The sequence below is a fragment of the Gymnogyps californianus genome, chromosome 2 (genome assembly GCF_018139145.2).
Source record: "Gymnogyps californianus isolate 813 chromosome 2, ASM1813914v2, whole genome shotgun sequence".
In the NCBI taxonomy this organism is placed as follows: domain Eukaryota; kingdom Metazoa; phylum Chordata; class Aves; order Accipitriformes; family Cathartidae; genus Gymnogyps; species Gymnogyps californianus.
In genome coordinates, this window is record NC_059472.1 from 157248931 (window position 1) to 157274089 (window position 25159).

The following is a 25159-nucleotide window of genomic DNA, read 5'->3' on the forward strand; positions in this document are numbered from 1 at the left end:
TCTCTGTATTTGGTGAAATAAAAGAGAATATTTCTACTTGTCTTCCCTCTTTTTTTGCTACCAACAAATAATACCACTCCCAAAAACTTCATCATACCACACCATCATCATACCATGCCATCAGTCAGCCTACTGGAAGGAAATTAGGTTACTCCTAGCTGTTAGATCCTGGAATATTTAGGCAGTCCTGCTAAAACAGCAAAGGGTAGTTAATGTTGACACCCTAATGATAAATAGGCAGTTGCCTGTGTACTTTGTTACAGTGAACAGCAATGGTTATAAACATCCGTGTGGAGAGACTGCCATTAGTGAGAAAAGGGCGACTGCAGTCCCTGAAGGCAGCGGAGCCCACGGATAAGCAGGGAGTTGAGGTCTCTTGCATCGACCAGGTTTCCATTGGCTGGAAAGAGAGCATAAGAACACGAGCTCAGATGTAGGTGATTACTGTCGGTCATGTGTATCCAAATCCGTAAGAAGACCTGTGGAAGCCAAAAGGCAGTGTATATTCCAACTTCCTGAAAACCATATATATTTTGGCCTCATCCCACTTACACTGTAGCCTAAAATATAGATAAAATCTCTGAAGTTATTCTTACAAAATCAGTATATATAATGTCTTGCTAAAATCTGTGTTGGAGTTTACAGGCAGATCTAGGAGGGCATTCAATAAAGATTGGAGGAAAGACCAATTTGGTTTTGGTGATAAAAATGGCAAAGGAGGGAAAGTATCCAAGAGGCAAAGTCCACTGCTAGTCTCCATCAAAGACAGGATGCTGAGCTGGATGTACATTTGGTTAGGCTCAGCATGGTCATTATTAACAAGTCTAGGAAGGCAGTAATATTGTTGCTGGTCAAACAGTTTTATGTTTGCAAATGAAGAATAAGCAGGTGAAGATGCAGATGAAGAAGAGCATGTTTGCAGGGAAACAATCAGAAGAGATGCCAAGGAATAGAGGCATGTTCAGAATGTGGATGTTTAAAAGAGGGAATGAGAAATGAAATGGTTAGTAGAAGTAAAGTTATTGGCATTGGAGATCAGGAATTGAGATTAGTGAGTGGTATACGATCTGTAAAGATGTAAACAAGATTGGGTGGAGTTACATTTTCTCATGGAAGAGACAGTCAAATGCAGCAGCAAAACTGAGAAGTTCAATGGACCAGTGTGAGGCATGAGAAAATGAGGCAAGGTGACAAAAAGGGATTCACAAAATAGAAATATTAATTCATTCATCTATGCCAAAGCTGTGGCAAAAATGGAGTCAGGAAATGCGTGTAAACTATAAGAAACTGCTCTGGGAACAGAAAGGATTTATTTCTCTTAATGTAAGGGGTGGGATTCATCTAACTAAATGTAATTATTTGAGCTAATCACTCTAGGCTCCTTTTAACCTATATCTAGTTTATAAATTTCAATTAATTTTACCCAACTGTACATATCTAACATAGGTCAGATAAATGTCTCCCTGAATGCAGCTATTGCTTTCCAGTTAGTATTGTCTTAATATGTTTCCCAGGCTAGGGGGAGTATCTGGCTGTAAATACTACATGGTAGGTACTGCACCTGAGCTATTAAAAAATCGGAAACTTGGGGAGAGGTAAGCGCATTTGGAGAGTGATTCACCTGTCTCTCCCCATTGAGGTGAGACTAATGAAGTAGCTTAAACTAAAGTTAAGTTGGTTGAGGATCACCTGCTACATTACTTCAAAACCACAGGCATGACTCTGAGATATATAGGTCTTGCAAGTAAGCTGTTTAGGAAGGTCCTGTGAGTAGTCAGGCAGGTTTGTCACATAAGGGACTGAAACAAGTGAGGTGGTTGAAGGATATTAGTAGTCCTGGAAAAAAATTTCTCTAAGAAAATCACCCTCTGGTAATTGCAAACAAATGAAGGTGACCTCTGAATGAGACAGAGAAGAAACGGGCATAATTGAATGAGCAAGTGAAGGGAAAAAAGCAGGTAAATGAACAGGAGGTCTGCAGGTAAGACAGACAAATGGTAGGGGAGTCAGGTATTGGAGAGCTGAAGGAAGGGGACCATGAAGACTTACTAGCTTTGGACAGCTAAGAGAAAGCATGAAGGGCATGGTGGTGAATGTGTACATAGGATTACTGAGTTTTCATATGTGAGTTTTAGGGGCTTTACTTGTGAGGGAGGTGGAAGGGCTTTATTGTTATCTTAACCATTTCACAGCATCAATACACTATAGCATTCCCAATAACAGTATGCCATTCAGAACAGCTGTGCTCATCAAAACAGTAGGGAACTTTTTTCTGAAAAGATTAGAGGGGCTTAACTTTATAGAATTTATTCCTTTTGAGAAGGAATTTTTTGAGAAGTAAGGTAGCTTAGTAAATTACTGCATCTTACTGCGTTTTTTGCTATAGTTTCTTTCAGTGAAACATACTGACATACTGACAAACTAAACATAGTTTGTTGATGCACAGTCTCTCTGAATGGAGAGTTAGCACTTAACATTGCATACCTATTTTGCTTCAAACTAATACGTTGATAAAACAAGCTATTTTAATGTGTAAAAATCAGTAACTAGAAATTTTGCAGGAAGTACAGCTGGTTGTAGTGGGTGTAAGGTCTTTTCTTTCAGTCACAGCTTAACAGCATGCAATGATGGTTACATAAGCTTGAAATCATAGCCAACAGGTACAAGGTAATGCACAGAGATATATGTGCCTCCCAAAGTTTAATGTACTTCCAGATGTCCTCATAGAAAACAATGCAACTGAGACCAAACATGCACTACATATTATAATAAACGTACAAAGTTCAACAAAAGTCAGGAAATAACTGGATACATGTAAAAACCCCATTTTTACTCCCTCCCCCCCAATTAATCTTTGATCTCTTAAGTTTGAACCTCAACAGATTCTACAAAATACCTTACAAAAATCAATCTTGGATGCTGAAAAACTGATAGATATTTTGGATTTCTGGCACACAATAATCTTCTGCTCTCATTATTCTGCAAGAGATAATTACCTGTCTGTCTGTTGCTGTCCTAAAAGGGCTAAAGATATTATAACCTCTTCTCTTGTTAAATTCTATTTACTCTTCAGTGCTGAATTAAAAATCGCAGAATCATAGAATCATAGAATGGTTTGGGTTGGAACGCACCTTAAAGATCATCTAGTTCCAACCCGCTTGCCATGGGCATGGACACCTTCCACTAGACCAGGTTGCTCAAAGCCCCATCCAACCTGGCCTTGAACACTTCCAGGGATGGGGCATCCACAACTTCTCTGGGTAACCTCTTCCAGTGCCTCACCACCCTCACAGTAAAGAACTTCTTCCTTACATCTGATCTAAATCTACCCTCTTTCAGTTTAAAGCCACTAGCCCTTGTGCTATCACTACATGCCCTTGTAAAAAGTCCCTCTCCAGCTTTCTTGTAGGCCCCTTTAGGTACTGGAAGGCTGCTATAAGGTGTCCCTGGAGCCTTCTCTTCTCCAGGCTGAACAACCCCAACTCTCTCAGCCTGTCTTCATAGGAGAGGTGCTCCAGCCCTCTGATCATCTTTGTGGCCCTCCTCTGGACTCGCTCCAACAGGTCCATGTCCTTCTTATGTTGGGGGCCCCAGAGCTGAACACAATACTCCTGGTGGGGTCTCATGAGAACAGAGTAAAGGGGGAGATCCACCTCCCTCGACCTGCTGGTTATGCTTCTTTTGATGCAGCCCAGGATACAGTTGGCTTTCTGGGCTGCAAATGCACATTGCCAGGTCATGTTGAACTTCTCGTCAACCAACACCCCCAAGTCCTTCTCCTCAGGGCTGCTCTCAATCCATTCTCTGCCTAGCCTGTATTTGTGCTTGGGATTGCCCCGACCCATGTGCAGGACCTTGCACTTGGCCTTGTTGAACTTCATGAGGTTTGCACGCACGGGCCCACCTCTCAAGCCTGTCAAGGCCCCTCTGGATGGCATCCCTTCCCTCCAGCGTGTCGACCGCACCACACAGCTTGGTGTCGTCGGCAAACTTGCTGAGGGTGCACTCAATCCCACTGTCCATGTTGCTGACAAAGATGTTAAATGGCGCCAGTCCCAATACTGATCCCTGAGGAACGCCACTCGTCACTGCTCTCCACTCAGACATCAAGCCGTTGAATGCAACTCTTTGAGTGCGACCATCCAGCCAATTCCTTATCCACTGAGTGGTCCATCCATCAAATCCATGTCTCTCCAATTTAGAGACAAGGATGTTGTGCAGGACAGTGTCAAATGCTTTGCACAAGTCCAGGTAGATGATGTCCGTTGCTCTTCCCTTATCCATCAACACTGTAACCCCATCCTAGAACGCCACCAAATTGGTCAGGCACGATTTGCCCTTAGTGAAGCCATGTTGGCTGTCACCAGTTACCTCCTTATTCTCCATGGGCCTTAGCACAGTTTCCAGGAGGATCCACTCCATGACTTTGCCGGGCACAGAGGTGAGAATGACTGGCCTGTAGTTCCCCAACTCTTCCTTTTTTTTCCCTTTTTAAAAATGGGGGTTATGTTTCCCCTTTTCCAGTGAGTGGGAACTTCCCTGGACTGCCACGACTTCTCAAATATGATGGGTAGTGGCTCAGCCACTTCATCCGCCAGTTCCCTCAGGACCCGCGGATGCATGCCATCAGGTCCCATGGACTTGTGCACCTTCAGGTTCCTTAGATGGTCTCGATCCTGATCTTCTCCTACAGCGGGCAGTTCTTCTTTCTCCCAGTCCCTACCTTTGCCTTCTGCGACTTGGGTGGTGTGACTGGAACACTTGCCGGCGAAGACTGAGGCAAAAAAGTCATTGAGTACCTCAGCCTTCTCCATGTCTCGGGTAACCAGGTCTTCTGTTTCCTTCCAGAGAGGGCCCACATTTTCCCTGGTCTGTCTTTTATCACCGACTTACCTATAGAGGCTTTTCTTGTTGCCCTTGACATCCCTGGCCAGATTTAATTCTCTCAACCAGGGCTTTGGCTTTCCTAACCTGATCCCTGGCTGCTCAGACAATTTCTCTGTGTTCTTCCCAGGCTACCTGTCCTTGCTTCCACCCTCTGTAGGCTTCCTTTTTGTGTTTGAGTTTGTCCAGGAGCTCCTTGTTCATCCATGCAGGCCCCCTGGCATTTTTGCCTGACTTCCTCTTTGTTGGGATGCATCACTCCTGAGCTTGGGAGGAGGTGATCAAAGTGGTGAATGTGGCATCAAAGATTATAACCCTTGATTAACGCAGATACATCACCACCAAAGAATGTGAATGTCTATTCTATTTTTTAAAGAATGTATACATTATGATGTATTTCTCTTGGCAAAATGATACGTTATAATTTTAGTTTAGATTGTGGAATACTTTCTATAATTGCTGTTTATATTTCAGCTTTATTTGATATCTGATGTGATAGATGTTAGGCTATCAAATATCTTCAGTGAGCTATTGCTCGTAAAATCTTCATTCCTTTTCTAGATTTTAGCACAGCTCAGTATTCTCAGTATGTAGTCAGTGCAATGCCTTATTTACACTAGCAAAATATTATACCCAACTTCTTCTGTGACCTGGCCTTACCTTGCATCCCAGCTTCTCAGCTAAACGCTGTTTCTTACTTTCATGGTATGACCCTGTGGATTATAGCAACTCCTTCCATTTGTTGGAGAAGGCTGTAGTCACCGGTGACTATCCCACTTCTTACATATGTCATAAAGGAAGAAAAAAAGGAGGAGAAGAGGGAAATTTGGGAATTATACAACTTTCATGACTTTCTGGGAATAGCTGAATATTAATGAAGAAAAGATACCAAGGCAAATATCATCAGGCATTGTCATGGTTTAACCCCAGCTGGCAACTAAGCCCCACACAACCGCTCACTCACTCCCCCCTGGTGGGATGGGGGAGAGAATGGAAGAGTAAAAGTGAGAAAACTCATGGGTTGAGATAAAGACAGTTTAACAGGTAAAGCAAAAGCCGCACACACAAGCAAAGCAAAACAAGGAATTCATTCACCACTTCCCATCGGCAGGCAGGTGTTCAGCCATCTCCAGGAGAGCAGGGCTCCGTCACACATAACAGGTACTTGGGAAGACAAATGCCATCACTCCAAATGTCCTCCCCTCCTTCTTCTTCCCCCAGCTTTATATGCTGAGCATGACATCATATGGTATGGAATATCCCTTTGGTCAGTTGGGGTCAGCTGTCCCGGCTGTGTCCCCTCCCAACTTCTTGTGCACCCCCAGCCTCCTCGCTGGTGGGGTGGGGTGAGAAGCAGACAAGGCCTTGACTCTGTGTAAGCACTGCTCAGCAATAACGAAAACATCCCTGTGTTATCAATGCTGTTTCCAGCACAAATCCAAAACATAACCCCATACCAGCCACTATGAAGAAAATCAACTCTATCATCTCAGCCAAAACCAGCACAGGCATTGAGGTAGGTGAACACACCTTGGAGTTAGCGACACAAATGGCAGAGAACACCCCCCCCCCGATTCTTCAGCACAGAGTATTCCTTTTAGATTTTTTATTTTTGTTTGATCTATATTTAAGAAATAGCTGGAGTTTTTTTTACCCTTGAAATCTGGGGTCAGATTCTGCAATTTTCCCTTTCCTCAATTTTGAAGTGAATTTTCAAAGTTGTTAAAATATTCTTGTTAGTACTACCTATCTGGAGGTTTGTTTTGGTTAACTAGGTCAGCTCATAACTGCAATTTACCAACATACATTACATGCAGGGGATGATTTCCGAGGACAAGGGCAGCTATAAAAATTGCATATACAAAATAAATGCAATAATAGTGAAAACAGAATTTTGAAGGAAAAACCAAAGTTAACTGATGCCATCTGGTGAATTTCCATCTTAAGAGCTGCAGAAAAATAAAACAATCATGGTCTTTGGGAGCAATCACTCACGCTTTTAGACAGTATAAAATTTATAATGCTATAATCAAATAGCATTTAAAAAGCAGAATGGGAAGGTTGTTTTAGTACTATATGTGGTTGGTTTTATGCCGCCCAACAAGACAAAGATCTACAGTTGAGGGCTGTTTTTTCTTCTGTCCATTTGCTTTTGTTTCTCTGAGTAACACCTGCTCTAACGAGTTTATAATCGGAAAGTAAATAATTGAGAAGGGAGGAGGAAATGGACACAGCACACAGGCTTGAGAATAAACAGCTGTCAAATGGCTGACATTTTAGAAAGTAGAACACAGCTTTTATGAAGGATCTGATTCAGCTTGAATGAAGGAGCTGATCACACCTGGTTGTCAAACTTTCCTAATTAAAGAATTACTTAAGAGAATATTAGAACAATACTTGATCATCTTCAGATTATGGAACTATTTTCATAGTTTAGCAGATAGGGAAGAGCTCTGACATGATCGGCTCCCCAGTGATGGGGTGGCTACGCAGGTGGTTAAAAGGAGCATGGTTGTGCTTCTTTCTCTTAACTTGCAGTTCAGGGAGGTTCATGCCGGAAAGACTAAATTAAATAGCAGTGCATGTAAAGGGGAGATGAGCCTCACCTAAGCCTCTGCATGAAGCTGCCAGAATCTGAATTTGGGTGTACATATGTTTGGCCACCTAATGCTCCTTTAACAGGTTGGGCTTCTTGTCATTCATTATCTTTCTTTTTGTCCATCCAGTATTAGACTACTACTAACTTGCTTTCAGATGAAAGTTCATCACTGCACAAGGAGACTCTGTTATCAACAGAAGTATATAAAATACAGCCTTTTATGAATAGCTTCACCAGTTTTCCTGAAGTTGTTTTTGTGTTTGGTGTAAATAAGAACGGTTGCAGATTCAGTTCCTTCTGATGTCACTGATGTTAGTCCAGGGTTCCTGGATTTAAGGTGATTTAAGGCATCAAATATTTGAATAGGGCTTGCCTAGAGCTGGTTTTATAGAATATGTCTATAGCTCTTATCTTAGCTCTATTTAAGAGCTATATCTTAGCTCTATTTAAGACAGAGTATTAGCAAATAAATATTTGAACATTTTCTTTCTAGTCAATTTTCCATTGTCTCTGTTGCAGTCTGGAAGATAGCCTTGGCTCAGGAGCACCCATGTTTTCCTGCTACTTGACAAAGATACTCTGCTTAACTCTTCCCAGTTGAGAGAATTCTTCTTGTTGATGGATGGGCTTTGGTGGTTTGGTGGTGTATCATCTTGCAACCTTGATCCTATAGAATGGGGTGTGAGCATTACTTTATTTGGGATTGTCAGTCCCTGGAAAACAGAGGGTGTAGTGTTGTGTAGTTTGTCAGCCACACCTGAGTCACTCCTCAGTGTTAGACAATGTTCATGTACACATGAAAAGAAAGCAAGTATTCTACTCTATGCAGAGTTCAGTAAAACAACTATTATATAAAGAAACAGGTGCAGAAAAAGATCACATAACATTCTTATACATCTAATCCTGATTTGGCTTCACCAGACTGTCAGATTAATCTAATTATCAGAATGCTTAATGAAATTTCCCAGAGACAGATTATTTTTGATCAGCTTTCATCCTCCAAAATGGGTACTGACTTGAGGTAAAGAGACAGATTATTTTTGGTCAGCTTTCATCCTCCAAAATGGGTACTGACTTGAGGTGAAGAATCTACCTTTCTACTGTGGTTTCTGTTGAGTGAAGACTCATTCATACCTGGATTTTTTTTCTACCTTCCAGTCCCATCAGCTCTTGTCAGCTGTGCTAACAGAACTCTGTTTGACCAGCTTCACCATTGCCATGTAACCTTTGGAAAGTCCTTCCCAGTTCTGCAGATGTCAACTAAATATCAGTTTGTAAAAAAAAAAAAAACGAAACCATTTACAGACTGCAGATACGACACTTCCTGAATACACGTTAGATAAAATATGTAACTTTCTTATAAAGTAAAGTTTCAGAAATTAATTATACAAATGTGTATACATGAAAGCAATGAATGCTGATAGAGACCAGATATGATGGCAAACACAAAAACAGAAAAAAAGAGGGAGAGAGAGTGTTAGGAATAGCCTTTAAATGTGGCAAGCTGGAAGTTAGCGTACTGTATTAATCTCTGTTATGTTGGAATCAGTATACAACATCTTTTTTTCCTAGTCTTTGTAAGTAAAAGATCAGCAAACTGGCAGCTTTGTTTGAAATAGATTAATTTCATTATGTAGTTTCTTAACACTAGTTTATTCCACAGTATTTTATGTTATATTTATTCATAATCTATTTTTAGTCATATTTCATTTGTGAATAATGTATGTCAGGTATTATGATGATAGTTTTTTCATATCATAAATCACCGGAGAGCTGTTTCTATAATAGTTTATTACCTGAAAGCTATGATTAAGTCTGTCTGTTTAATTTTGGTTCTGATTACCTATGCAAATACTTAGGCATGTGCCTGACTATAGGTAAGTGCTATTGTCACTTAGTAAACGGGACTGTTCACCCCTTTTGCTTTCAGCATGGGAAAAAATAGGTCACAGCAGTTTTGATTATACCTTGAATTTTTGTAGAATCAGGACTTTTATTTCGCTCATTTTCTTGGTAATTGAGCACTTAACGACATCAAAATTTCACACACTAGAAAAGTCTGTAATAACAAACTTCATAGTACTGTCACCTGTGTACGTTTTTGGAGTTACTTAAAGAATTTGTGGCATTTCCAAATAAGATAATTAGGACAGTTTTTTAAAAATGAAACTAGATAGGAATTCCTCAGATTACTTTGAATCTGCTATTTGGAGTGCCTTCTGCAATAATAATACTTTTGTTGTTTCATTTATTTTTTTAAAATTGATATGGCGCACCACTTTAGGATGAGTTAGAAGCTTTGGTTTTCATTCTCCTCCAATGAGTAGGTATCTGGTGACATCTGGGGAGGACTGTAAAAACCTACATTTGAGAAGATGCAAATTAACTGAACATTTCTCTGAAACCAGATTGGTGCCAAAAATCCACTAACCAATGCTTTACAACTGCACGAAAACTGAAAGATGTTCCTCCTTTTCCAAAGATGATCCCCAGTACGCATATTGCCAATTCTCCCCAGAAGAATGACTTTAACTCTGGACCTTAAAGATCAGCAAAAGAACACCAGATATCATGTAGTTATAGAGCAAATAAATATAAATTCCTGTTATAATCCCCAGGTGCCTCATGAATGATTTTTGTATTCACTCTGCAATTTCTCAGTTCATATATTATCTATGTGTAGTTATTCTCCATATGTAAGAAACTGGAAATAGCTTTTTATTCTTGGTCTCATCTCAGGAGGTGCAAACTTATATCTGCAAATATATCTTTTTGCAAATCTAAGCTTTTTTTAAAAATGAAAATGATATGTTGCTATAGGATAAAAAATTATTAGGAGTTTTCCCTTAGAGGCAATTGAGAATTCTCTCCTCAGAAGAGAGACTGCTGGGGGGCTAAGGGGAAAGAAAGTAGGACAGACCACAGCAAGTGAGAAGTCATTATGGAAATAGCTAAAAACTTTAGTTCACCTTTTCCATTGCATTCTTACCAATGCTGAATATAAACTTGATTCCTCTGAAGAGCTTGTCTGTGCTTTTTAACTTGACCTAGAACTCTCTTAAGACAGTGTTTAGATTTAAAGGGCTTATTAGGAAGATGTTACTGTAGCAACAGTAAAGTCATGTTTTTCAGATTTGATAAAAAGCTTTAGTGTTCTTTTTGACTGAATCTTTTCTAGATTTCACAGTAAGGATTTTTTTCAATGTCATATATGGTATTTGTGGATTGAATTATCAAAAAATAGTCAAGTGGTGCAAAGAGGAAAAGGATGATTTCAGATAGTGACTTTGGTTTTTAAGAATCTTACCTACAGTAATATTTTGCCATTCCATTATATGAAGCTTTAAAATATTAATAGAGTGATGATTCCCTTTTTCTGTGCATCTGCTGAGGGACACATTTCTGTTGGTGGATCAGCTCTCCAGGCTGGTATGAGGCCTGATAGATCTGAGGGTTGTCTGACAGTGGTGGATGGTTGACAAATGGGAAGGTCATACCAAGGTGAGTGTCATGGTGTATTGCCCCGTTCTTACCCTCTTTCCCTCAGCAACTGCTACTGATCACTGTCAGAGACAGATTTTAGTCTAATCTGATATGGCACTTTGTATGGTTTACTCCTAAGAGACTTTTGACTAGAGCAAACCGAGTAAGTACAAATAGCATCCCCCTGAATAATGCCTGTGTTCTTCTATAGACTGGTGGGGACAAGAAACTCACAGTCCTGAGGGTATTCTGACTAATGATAGAACAATTCTAAAGCGGACAAATATTCTAGATGCAGATATACACAAACTTTCCTTAAAAGAAAAAAAAATATAGTCACAGTAATTGTGAATCAAAAATTATGCTAGTGTTTGCTCATTATGACCTGAAACACTACTATTTTATGAGAAACAAAATGAAGTGGATTTTTGCTAGTAAACTGCTAATACAGTGCTAAGTATTTCTTGCCAGTGTGGGCAGAAAATACACTAGGTTAAATGTTTTTTTTTTAGAACTGTGTTCCGGACAGAAGTCTCTAGTCTATATTAAAGTGCTTCCGCTGGGTTCTCATAGCCATGGAAAGTATATAACTAACTTTGGTAGCAGAAAAAACACATGCCTTTGCATTATACTTTGGATTTCAGTACAGATGAGAAAGTGTGAATAGAAAGATATTACATCAAGACAGAAAGCACATTTCAAGTATTATGGGCTGTTGAGCTGGATCATTGTAGCCACCTAAGCAATACCATCACTGCTGCAGAAGGCAGCAATTTAAGACTGCATGGCAGTTCTGTATGGTAGGATGTGAAAGCTATTGAAATCAAGTTACATGGACTTTTGAGTAAGCAGATGTAAGTGGGATTTGGGTATGCCCTTCAGCTAATTTCTTTGCTCTTGGCATTAGGAAGGAACAGGACAAGGATTTATTTTACTTCTTGTTTTAAAGATGTCTTTTTCAATAATCAGTTACCCTTTTGTCTCATTTTGGAACAATGGTCCAGTACTGTTCCAGAAGGATGTGTGCCATTCATAGAGTTATGGCTTCTGCAACACTTGTGTAATGTGGAGGTTTTACTTAAGCGCTGGTGAGATCCATTCCCATTCAGTTTATGAGAATTTGTGAGCTACTAATCTGGGGTACTGTATTTTGCACATAGAGAAATATATATATATATATAACAGAAGAAAATGAATTTTTTTTCCTCAAATGGGTGTGAAATAATAAAAATGCACCGTTGTGCATGACATCTCAGTGAGAGGGAAGATTAAATTGCAAGCAAGCTGAATTTAAAGAGAAAATAGCTCTATAGTGCATTCAGAAAATACGTAATTGAATAAAGTAGAAAGAGGTACAGTAGGTGTGTATTTTACTGATTTATCATGATCTTATACCAGATAGATAGATATTGTAACCTCAGCTGAACCCTTGCCTTGGTTTACTTTCACAAATGAACAAAGTCTTAAAAAAGTCAGGTGTGGAGACAAACAAACAAAAGAAGATAATATTGATGAGAAAGGCCATACAGCTTCAGGAAGATCCATTAATATTGTGTAAACTTGAAGTCACACAGTTTAAAGAAGCATAACTTTTGAAGGCTTCTTTAAAGGAAGAAGGTGAGAGATTTTAACTAAAATGAGGCATCTGTTCCTTTTAATAGTACTTCTAGTTCTTTGAATATGCAGTTTAAAACAGAACAGTTCCTTGAATCTTCTAGCGATCAGAAAAGGTTTGTTCTTCTAAAATAAGCCTGTAAATATATATTTATCACTTTAAAAAAAATAAAGATAATACAGTAGAATAAATACATTTAAGTCTTCACCAAAAATTACTAGTGACAGACAGTGGCTGTTGTTTTTCTCATCTTTGGCTGTTGTATATAGGTTATTTGAGCAATGATTGTGAGTTTTTGCTTGAAAAGCAAGAGATCTCAAATTGCTCCCAGGTGCAATATGGCTATTAGATACCATATAGCTGCTATTTTTAACTTCTTGAGCCATTACTTTTGTGTGATCATTGGATTAAAACTCTAAGTGTTTTAAAACTCTAAGCATCTGTCTAAGTACAGATGCTAAAGTTATGTGTTACAGGAGCCAACAGAACAAGGAAATAAATGATATTTTGGGATGGTTCTGCCTCTATACATTTTTTTTTTTGCTTTCACTCCTTAACTGCAGCAGAGAGTGTTCCTTGAAGAGGTTTTAATTTTTTCTGTTCAACATTTTGAATTTTTGTCTTGTGGGAGCTTGTCATATTTCAACATTTGTTTTTGCTCCATATCAGGACAAAAATGAAAAATGAGGATGTTTTAATAGAATAAAATATTTTTAAAAAGATTATTTTTGGAGAAGGCAAAATACTGAAACATTAAAAAAAATTTTTTTTAAGGTAATACTGAACTTTGTCAGCCTGCACTGCCAGGTTTGTCATCCTGAGGGCAGAGAGAAGGTTTTGCTACTCCTGATGCTAGAATTTGTATCTTCAGATCCTCGTATGCCCATGATGGGCAGGAGGGAAATTGCTGAGCTACAGCTGTGCAACAGAGGCCCCAGTCTTGTCACTGGGTCAGGCTTCCTTGTTCAACTCATCCATGAGGCATTGCCACACTTTAGAAGTGGGATTTGAAACACCTGAAATCAAAGTCCCACCATTCATATCTGGCTCAGATGCATCACAGTGTTAAAATGACCCCAAATGAAATATTTTGATTCAATTAACTGGAATACTTTTTACAGTTTATCCAGTGAAGTGTTTCATTAGAAGTATCCTGTAGAACCTTGATTTTCTGAAAACTACATTTTTAATTGAAAGACCTGTTGACAGTCTCCAAACAGCTTTAGTTTATATAAGGATCAGAATGTTCAGAGAAGTTAGTTAGTTTTGTTTTAAAAAAACAAAATAAAGCAATCTTTTAATTTTGCTTACGTAAGAGCAGAATGTGAGTGGAATTGTCATGGAAGTGATATTTCTAAGCTTTTACTTCTCCTTCTTGAGGTATCAGCTGCCTGGTTTGGTTTTTTATAGCAGGAAAAAAAGCCTGTTTTCCAACTGTCTTCAAAGAATATGCTGGGTTCAATACAATTGGTGTGTTTTTATGTACTTTCAAAAGTTCCAGCTTTTTCAAAAGATCACAAAATGTGTAGATATCTGTCCTCTAGAGGGAATCACAGCAAAAATGGGTTCTGCTCAATTTTTCCATTATTTCCTAATCCCAGACAGACTGGAAATTATACCTATTCACAAACACTATGAGAAATAACAACATGCAACAAATTCTTTTTCAGCTCTAGCAATTTAGTACTTTTTCAGAAATTAGACTGTATTAGATTAGATATTTAAAATGCTGTCTTTATTTTCTTTTGTTTAAATATCCTTTTTGTAAGAAACATTTCAACATTATTTTATTGAGAAAACTTTTGCAGGATAGTTAGTTGTGGGGTGTGGGATTCATCTCACTTCAGATGTCTGTAGTTGAGTCAGTCACTCTGTGGCCCATTTATAGTCATTGAAGAGAAAGAGGTACTTATGGGACATGATTGATCTGACCTATTTTACGTGTCTGCTTCAGGATGAGAGGAACGGTACTCCAGGAACATTTGGCTAGACTGACTAGATTTTCATCAATTGCAGAAGCAGCATGGTGTGAACAGAGGCTGCATTATAGACAGAGAAGTGTAGAGGAGTATAAACTCCCATCCAAACTTTCTAATATATCTCCAAGAACTTTTAAAACTTGAGATCTGCATCTTAGCTTCAAATGGGATAGTTTCCCAATCCTCTCTCCTAAGAGTACTTTTTAATGCTAAAGTTTATCATCTTTAGCAGTGCCTTTGTTGTACCTAAAAACCATGTCACATAAAAGGCAAATATATTCTCTTGCAAAGTTTTTAAAACTTAGAGAACCATAGTAATAGGAACTCTGTAGAATGACAGCATGATCTTCCTTCTCTTGAAGTACATTTTAGCTCTACAACAGTGGAGTGTATTATAGTTTGGGATTAAATGATATTTTTGAAAAATCAATTCACTTGAATTTTTTAAGTAATCTTCTTGATTAGTTTATTGATTAATTCTTGGTTTGAAATAAGCAATTAAAATATAAGAATTTTCCAAGTAAGTTCTAAGTAATCATTAACTCTAAACTGAAAAGATGCAGTTAAATTCCAGTTTGTTTCTAATCTCAAAAACTGTTGGCCATGAAATACAATCATGCAAACGTACCAGCACAGACACAGTTGACTGAAAATACATTCCTTCCTTCTTGTTCTACAGTATAACAGACTTCACGATTTTTGGTGATTATTTGCTTCATGATGCTTTGCTCATATTCAGCATAGTCTTTTATTTTCTCAGAGTACTAACTTGTCTTGATACTGTGAAAAGTGCAGAGATACTTTTTAGGGATTTTTCTTTCACCTGTGTTCATTAGAAAACAAACCTTGTCTTTACATCTGATGTAGACTACTTTATATGTAGAAATACTGCTGTTTTTTCAAATTTCTATAATGAACTATACAGGGCTTATTTATTTTATGTTGCCACTAGGTGTGTTGGGAATTTTAAAGACCTTTGAAAAGATGCACTTCCAGCCTGAAGGGGTTGACAAATTAGGTAGACTATATAATAAATGAAAGGATTTAGAAGTTGTATAAATGAATAGTAATATAAAGATGATTAACAATATGCTGTTTACATTAACTTATTTTGACAGTGAACGCTTTTCCGTAGTAAGAAGAAAAATTTTTTAGCTCATTGGAGTAAGAGCAATATGTAGTTATTGTGTGCTGGCAACCCAATTGCACCAGACTAGAGGGGTTGAAAAGTTGTCTGCAGATATGGGTAAGGACCGAGAACTGGTTACACACAGGGACATCTTCTGTGATGGTCCATGACAGTCATGAAGGACTGCGTTTTAAGCTGAGCATTAATAAACAAAGGAGAAGCTGTATCTTGGTTCATAAAGGGAATTCCAAACGTATTAGCAGCATGAAAGGAAACAGTGATCAAGAATACAAGAAGTTGGAGGACTCAAAGTGTTTGAGTGTTGAAAGAGGAGGGGGTGACAGGAGAGGAGAGGAGTATTAAGAAGCAGATTATGAAGGGCTTTGAATGTCAAGTGGTCATAGAACAGGATTTGATTTCTGTTTCCTGCTATGTGACATTAGGCAAATCATGACATTTCTATATTTTTTATGAGCAGAAAATGTGAATAAAGCTTGCATACCAAGTAGAGAACTGTGGTGACAACTCTGGTCTTGGTGCAATGTAAATGAGATATTTATACTAATTTTAAAAATTCTTGAATGAACATGGTGATGTAAAAGCATTACATTTACAGTTTCCTTGACCTTACACTATATTTTTTAGTAGTATCCATTAACATATTTTGCTGCAATCAAGATTTCTGCAGAGATTGATTTCTGTGTACAAAGTTTTTTATTTATGGAAAGCAAGATTTTCTTTCTAATCTGTAGCCGTATTGAATAGTTAATGAGGAAGAGAGCTTCTTTTTGGACTTCATGATCCTAAGCTTTTTCTTACAATACATAGATAGGAGATTATACTGTGTCACTAACTGTTAAATTTAGTGTCCCTATTCATTACATAAGAGAAACGTGAAATAATACTGTCAGTCATGGGAGCAATCCTTGCATCAATTGATGTATTGATTTTATTTTCCAAATAAGATCTTGCCACATAAGATATGCTTATAGTGGTACATTTTGTAAAACCAAAATACAGTACAGTACAGAAACTACATTGTTCTGGAGGGAACACTTGGTTTTACGTAGACCATTTTTATGTCAAATGAGGAATTTGTAATGATTCAGGTTTGCCAAAGGCAGGAGAAAATCAACTGCTTTCTTGATAAATTGCATAAAAACAATAGTTTATGTATGGTTGGGCAACCTCCAGAATACAGCATTGAAAGAGGAAAATATTCAGTTTAGGAAAACAGTGAATTCTACTGATGCCCTTTTTATCTGTTTCTCATGTGCCATTTAGCAGTGCTCTTAGGTACACTTCTTGAATTTATTTGGAAGATATGCTCACAGTTACATGAAATTCTAATTTGTACCGCAGTCAGAGCCCATAAATTGAAGGTGCATTTAGGAGTTTCAGCAAGAGATTGCTGTTCCTTTTGTTGAAGGTGAAAAATAGCAAAGAATTAAATCTGTTTGAAGTTCAAGAATGGTTGTGAGGTCCCTGATGATTTTACACAGTACTGTCTCTAAGGATTCCTGTTTACCATGTCCAGCTGGCTAAAGTACTATGTCTCATGCTGGTAGATGATGACCAGACCTGGATTTTACACATTTTCACTGCCTCTCGTCTGGATTCCAGTGGGGTAATACACTGTGGTTTAAAGTTATTGTTTCTAAATAAAGAGTACGTAATACAGAACATAGCACTGTATGTATTCAGCAACACAGTCAGAGGTAAGTACATTTGAATTGTTTTCTGCTCTGAACACTAGGCTCCTACAGTCAAGCTCAAAGCGTATACCCTTGTTTACATGACACTCACTAGCCAGATTCCTGATCCTCTAATAGTCCAAGATATGTAATGGTTCCACCAGAGATGTAGGATGAGACTGCTGACAAAAACTCTGCTTCTCAAAGACAAATCTTGTCTGCACAGTGGAGAGGGGCTTTTGAGTAGTTTGAGACTTACACAAAAAACCTGAAGCAAGACTGAGAACCATCTGAGAGCTGTGTCACATATACTCATTATGTAGGATGAACTCTTCTAGTCTGTCCGTTAATACAGATACACAGTACATATGCTGATAATTTTTAAAAGACAAATAAGCAACCCTCCTCCAAAACGAATACCACTGGAATTGAACAAGCAAGACCGGGAGAAATTCACAAAGAGAGAAAGAGAGAAAACTAGTTCCAAAAGTTACATATTAGTCATATCACTTGACATGCACTGGGAAACAGTTGGACATGACAGCAATCCCAAAACACATAATGATACAAAGTTCTTCATAAAAATAGGATTGCGCTCATGTTTGAAGACGGTAATAATTTTATTGACATTTGAAAATAACTTACTTCATCTTTTCTGAATATAACATTTTATGCAAAATGAGTGAGAGATCTGGGAAAAACCTATATCTGAATGAGTCAGTTTGTGGGTGTGTTGGTGGCTTAGGTAAATTAAAATGAAAATATTTTTTCTTTCTGTCCGTATTTTGTTGTTTCTCTTATCTGTAGTAAACGACTTGCTGTTAATATTCCTAGTATTTTTATTAAAATTATACTTACTATTGATTATGACCCAAAACCTATTTATAAGATCCAATGCAATAAAAGTCCTCTCTATACTTGTGCAAAAAGTAGATTTTGAAACATGGAGGTTTGGACTGAGGAGAATTTGGAGAGTTTCCTTGACGGCAGCTTTGGAGTTCTGGTAAAAGAAGGAAGTCGTTAAATTTGTCAAGAAAAAAGCCATAATGAGTGGTGGAAAATAAAACCTGAAGCTGAATAAATTCGTGCTAAAATATGAGTATTTTTTAATCACTGGGATGATAAGCCATTCAACTGATACAAATGAGGCATATGATGCAATACGTTTACTCGAACAGAAATTGTGGACTGATTGCAGTGACCGCCTGATGATACTTGATGACATTCTCTGATGTTTTTAATGTAGCATGCACTCACCATGGTCTTTTCTGACCTTGAAATCTATCAGTCACACTTCTGTTTATCTCATATGTTAGAGTGCATTACTTTACTGTGAAATGTATCCTGTATAGATTTTTCCTTCTTTGCTGTTCCTGTACTGTTCATGCAATGTGAATGGTGGTGCCTATTAATTCCAAAGTAAAATGATTTTATGGTGGTTTTATGATTAAAACAAAGCAATTTTTATTTATTCTATATAATGGAGTCTAAGAAAATCTGGCCAATCTTACCAGCATACAAAGACAGAAATGCTTATCAGCTTCAGTTAAAAACTTATTTGATTGCAAAGTGTTGTTTTATTTTAAAGTATTTTGTAATGGATTGACCTGTAGGAAGTTGGTATGGATGACTATTTTGTATTTGTAATTTTTACATTGACTGCTTGTAGTCATATAAGTAAGCATATCTAAATGTTACTTACTATTTCTCTACAAATTGCAGAAGAAAAGGATGGAAGACCTTATTCTATAATAATGCGTGCTAAACACAAAACATTTTTTCTTTTTTTTTCCCTTTGTACTATTTTTAAATTGATGTTTGAGGACTTGCTCCTGAAACACTCAAGCCAATAGGAACAAGATCAAATCCTGAAGTAGTAAACCAGACAAATAATTTTTAAATAAACTGTCATCAGACTTCTTCTTAGTTTTTGCTTTTCATCTGGGCAAGTCTTGGAGAAGAGTGGATTCTTCCAAGGGCAGCTTTTCGCTTGAGGACAGTGGTTTTCATCTCCACCAGAAGTTTATACACTTTGCTAAAATTTTTCATTGTTGTTCTGTCTTAGTAACGTAGCAGCATTTCAAGCGGAGTTTCAACAGAACAAAAATAGTATGAGTTATTTACTATCAAGATAGTACTAAGGTGAGAGCATCTAGTTGTTTCATGTTGAAAAACAGAAAGAATGAGCATTACCTTGTAGCACCTTCTTACATGTCACTTGTAGTGCTCAGTCTAAGTTGCTACATTTTGGGATAGACAGTGAAATCCTCAACATGTAACAATTTTCCATGTATGTGTGTGTATATACATATGTATATATTATTAATACTGAAATCAAGTCCAGGGTTCTCATGCTTTCATGTACTGGTTCAGTAGTGCTCACCGCTACTCACTGTTTTCTTAAACACTCACTGCGTTACAGACACATGCACACTGAAGTCTTCTTCAGAGTTCTCTGTTGTGATTCACCACCAGTATTAGGAAGCATCAGAGCCACCACTGGATTCTTCTGCACTTGTCTGTTTAGTTCCCTCTGCAGTGTTTGCAGTCGGATAATCCAAATAGGGCTGGCTGATGTTATGGTAACTGGGAATGAAGTTACACATAGAAAAATCTGACTAATCTGAATTTAAAGTATAGCAATAATAGCGTTTGACCCCAAAGCACTGAATGAATTTTTATTCTTTTGATGGAAAAGGGATCATTATTCTTTTTGCCCTGGTGTTTTGCTGCAGTGCAGCTTTCTATGCCTTCTTCTGCAGCTTTTTCTGGAGTGTTTCTCACTGAAGAAATAGAATGAGTCCTGTGACTTCAGGTCAGTGCAGGATCATGCCCCAGTGGGCACTGTTTCCCTGGCTCATATAGACTCTTTAGTCTTCTTATTTATTGCCAAAATCTGCACCAAAGTAAAGGAAGGCAGCAGGTGTTCCACATATAGCACAGAGAGAAATGTATTTGAGCTTCTGCCTTTTAGCGTTCTGCAACTGCTGCAGAGATTTTTAGGGAACAAGCAGAGGCTGAAATACTGTCATCTTTCAAAAAAGAACAGAAAGTTTATTCAGACACTACTTTGTCCATTACTCCTCTACTATTTTTTATGATTAGACAATATAATTTTCTTATTTTTAGAAATGGCTCCTAACGGCTCACCCCCTGCTGTTGTGTTTAAGTTTCATACAAATGACAGAAAAAATAACTGGTAGACAATACAGTAATAGTAAAAAAAAATAGCTGTGACCATAGAAACATGAAAGCATGCCACCTGCCCTTAGTTTGTTTGAATTAGAATCTTATATGTAACAACAAAAGTATACCTAGGGAAAAAAAATACCTGTTTTTTAAGACATTTTCCTTGAAAATATCTGTGCTGTCAAGAGAAATGGGATATGAGTCATTAGGAGGCGTGGTCTAATTTACATGCAGCTCATGTCATGTTTTGCAAGAATAGATTAAATACTTTTCAGTAGCACTAAACTTTTCTTGTTGACAGCAGGAGCAACTGTGGTTTGCATAATAAAACTGGCAATATAAAATAATTTCACCGTATTTTGCTTCCATTTTACAATGCAGGAATTTGTGTAACTGAAAATGTCAATAAGGAGATAAATCACTGGCTTTCACAGTGAAAAAATAATAGTATGATTTTCTCATGGCAAAAGATACAGCAGGTATCTGTGAAAAAGTAAGACAAGAAGAGCTATTTTTGAAGCAGCAGAGGTTTCTTTTATTCCATATTCTTGCACATATTTTTTCTAGCTATTGAAATGTTACAGATTTTTTTCTAGCTGTTGAAGTAATGAAGCTACTGAAATATTTCTGTCCTTTCGAAATTATTAAGAGATAGCTGCGATCGATAGTTAGGGGGTACTTCAAAATAGTGTGCTGTTCTAGCACTTTGTCCTAAAGGAAGGCGTGTCCGTATAGACCAAGAGTCTTAATGTATGGCCAGCTTCAGCTTATTTGAGATAATGGTTCATAAGTGTCACAGCTGTTTTGCTAAATGACAAGAAATGTTGAAAGCGAGCCAGAAAATGTTTAGACAGTGAAAGCAGCAAAGAAAGAATATATATTCAATGATCACTAAAGAAGGCAGCTAGCTGATATCTATAAGTGCATGACTGAAGCTACAGAGAATGCTATTATATGTCTGGTGACATATAGTATAGCTATTGGTGATGACCCACTTTGAAACTGTCATCCAAATACTGACCTACCTCTGTTACTCTTGGTCAGACAACTTGCTTTTTATTTCAGCTAGTAAGACTGATTCTTTCTTTTCTTTTTAAATATTTCTTTTATTCAATTTTACCAGCAACATAAAAAATGTCAATATTTAGAAATGCTTGCATGCCTTTCAGAAGGTCTTATGTTTTAGAAACCTGATGGACACACCTCAGTGTGTCACACATCTGAGAGTACTTTGTGCAATACAGACTTAGGAAGCCAGCTTCACTGGCAACCCTGTGTTGATTCTGGATCTGAGAATTACTGAAATAGTGAGGGAATTGTCTCACTAGGAGTGAAGTGATTCAAGAGTTGGGGAGATTTCCCCTCAGAACCATGGGGTAGTTTTACTGAAATTTTATCTGACATAGCGTACTGTCACAGCTTAGCAAATTAAGGCTGGAAACATGATGTAGGGCAGATTAGTGTAGGAAGAAAGAGAAAATGAGAATGTTTTTTAAATCTGGATTATGGAAAACCTAAATTATGGAGCATATGTGTATGGTTCTATCTACATAATTACGGACATTTGAAAACTTTCCCTATCTAGTGATTCTTGTCAACATTAGTAAATTAAATCCAAATTCTTACAAGATGTGCTTACCTATATTCAGAACAGAACTACCCTGGCAATGCGTCTACCCGTGATGGAAAGCCCATGTTCTTGACAGGGGTGCCACTCATTTCTAGAGGAGAGGTTTCTGGTTCTGGTAGTCAAGAATTTGAGTAACTTAACATCATTCAAGGTTATAGCACCTTATGTAGAACACAAGATTACTGGAGATGCAAAACTAAGATTTAAAGGCAGGACATTGTTAGAGTAGAATCCTCTATATAAATTTGAGATATAAAACTGCTTTAACTGAAGCATAATAAAAGGCAATGTGGCTAGAACAATGTAAATTATTGGTGACTGAATTGTAACAAATTTATGTCAACCTGAAATTAAATTGATTTTTAAAGATGCTTTGTTAGTTTCATTTTTAGGAACAAATGCAAACATTTCATAAGTAAGAACAAGAGAAAGGTGGAAATGAAGAGCTGGACTACCAAGGGGCTTTAGGCATAATTTCCAAAATGGTAGAGGTGATGCCTTCTGCCTCTCTCACCGGGCTACTCAGCAGGTCCATTTTATTCTGAGCTCTAAAGATACTCAAAGGTGAGTTGGTCCTGTTGAAGCTGTCTCATTCTGTATAAAAGTAATTAGGTATCAAGCAGGCCATAGGAACTGTTGGTGGTTTGGGTTGTCCACAGAAACTGGGGTGCAGGTCTTTTGTCTCAGTGAGGCTGCAAGGACATTTATGCTCAACTTCTTCACATTGTCTTCGATAGACCTAACTTCTAAGGTGCAGCATAGCAGAAAACACCAACGACATTGTGTTTACTCCATCAGGACTACTAGCAAAATTCAGCTCAAATTACTGAACCACAGTTGGACTTATGAAGCTGAGATTGCCTTGAGGTTACATCTTTGGTGAAATAATCTTCAGTGAAACAATTCACTAGATCTAGTATTTAAGAACAAGTTTATTTTGGGTTTTTTTTTCGACTTATAAATCGAGTAAGAAACCCATGCTTTTCATACAGACAATGTTTCTGCCATGGAGCACTAGGATAAGATTCTAGGAGTACAGCCTAGGAGTACTACTCAGATAAGACAGTAACAGTTCATTTTGTCCAGGAGGGAGAATTACAACCAGCTATCATTACTAGAGGCAGATATTTCCATTTGTCACAGTAGTAGTAACTATTTTTAATTGCTGACAGTTAACAATTCCCTGGAAAATGGAAACACCTATAGCCAGTAATTACAGCCTCTTCTCACCCTTCAGCCCTGGAGGATTCTAGCACCTGCCAACAATTACAAAATCTAGCACTCCTGGACCATGCTGCATATTAGGTTAAACCTAAGTAGCTGTCAGGAAGGGGAGATATCATGCCCAAGACAGACAACCAAAGTAGGGTTACATTTCCAAAAAGTTTGAGAATTGCTGCTTTATGCAGTCCTAGAGGCATAGATTGGAATGAGCTGTCAAATACAATTTTTCACAGACTATTGTTGAGTTTATATAATGAGCTGGAACCTACCTGCAGAACAGGATGAAGAAAAAGAAGATTAAAAGAGACATTGAGCTCCCCTGGCTGAACTCTAGGACAGCAAGAAAAAAGCTGAATGAGATTTTTATACACTTACCTGAAAACTCTGTATCTAGTTATTTTACAGGCTGGAATAGTAAATGTCTGAGGTTTTGTTTCGGGTTTGTTTTTTTTGTTTCTTTTTCCAAAGCTTTATATGATAAAGGCAGAAACTCAATAATGGATTATTTGATGTGGCCTTACAGAACAAATTCCATTTTCTGCAGGTACACGCAGTTCTTTGATGAGCTGGTAGCATGGACATATCAATTTGAGTGTGACGTCCAAGCTTGATGTTTAAGTAGATTTGCTTTATATTAAAGAGCAGGAGTTTAATTGTATGAAAGTAGTATATGCATTTTTTTCCAGTACATACGGCTCTTTTAGCTTCTGAGCAAGATTTTGCTACTCTTACAGATCTACACTCATGCTTAGTTGCAATGCTAATAGTGATTTACCATCCCTGGAAAACAGATGTCAGTCTTCCAAGTGTAAACAACGTAGAAAGAGATACAAATGAAGGAGGCAAATAGATGTATAGTGCCTGGCTGGAGGACTTATATCAGGTTGACTGATTCATGAACATATACTGGAAGAATTTAATATGTGGCAGTCTGAATCAGTGATTTGTAAGAGATGACAGATGTAGCCAGAAACACCTTACTAGCTGAGGACTGAACATAGTGTTTCTGACCATCAGCTACAGGGTATATTTTCCTTCTGCTGCACATCTTTGTTCAGACGGTCAATTATTCTGATTTGGATAAAATTGCAGGTATCCATGTGCAATGTGGTTTCCTTTGCCTTCCTCTTCCTACAGGAAGCATGCTCTTAATTCAAATATTTCCTGTCTTCTTGGAGTGAGGGACAGTGAGAAGGTGTAGAAAGCCAGAATTATCAGTTTGGACTATCCATTCTCTATTGCTCAAGGAAGGAATTTATTAGATGGATTTTGATATAGCTTTATGTTGGTTTTCTGGTGTGTTTTTTGTTTTTGGTTTTTTTTTTTTTTAAGAATAGAAAAAAATGCAAAATACAGTCTGTTGAGGTGTGAGACCTAATACAAAAGCAATGTGAGACAGACTGTTTTGCATAGATTTTAGATTCTTACTTGACTGGCTAAAATCCCAAAAAAGTCTCCTGTGATTTAGTTTTAACTAGTTGGCAGATGTTGAATGATCTCAGCAAGTGTCTTTGTTGCTGTTCCATAGTAAATATGTAGCAGACTGACTGTTTATAATCTCTGTAATAGGGGATTTGTCAGTCTTTCTTTATTACCTGTAAAATGCACTAGGAGAATAGTAAGATTGCGCTGGTTCTGTTCGGAACCTAAGAGAGTTAAATGCCCATCCTTATTGGGGATTTTAATGAAAACTATATCTTCAGTGATTATATTAAAAATATCAAGACTACTGG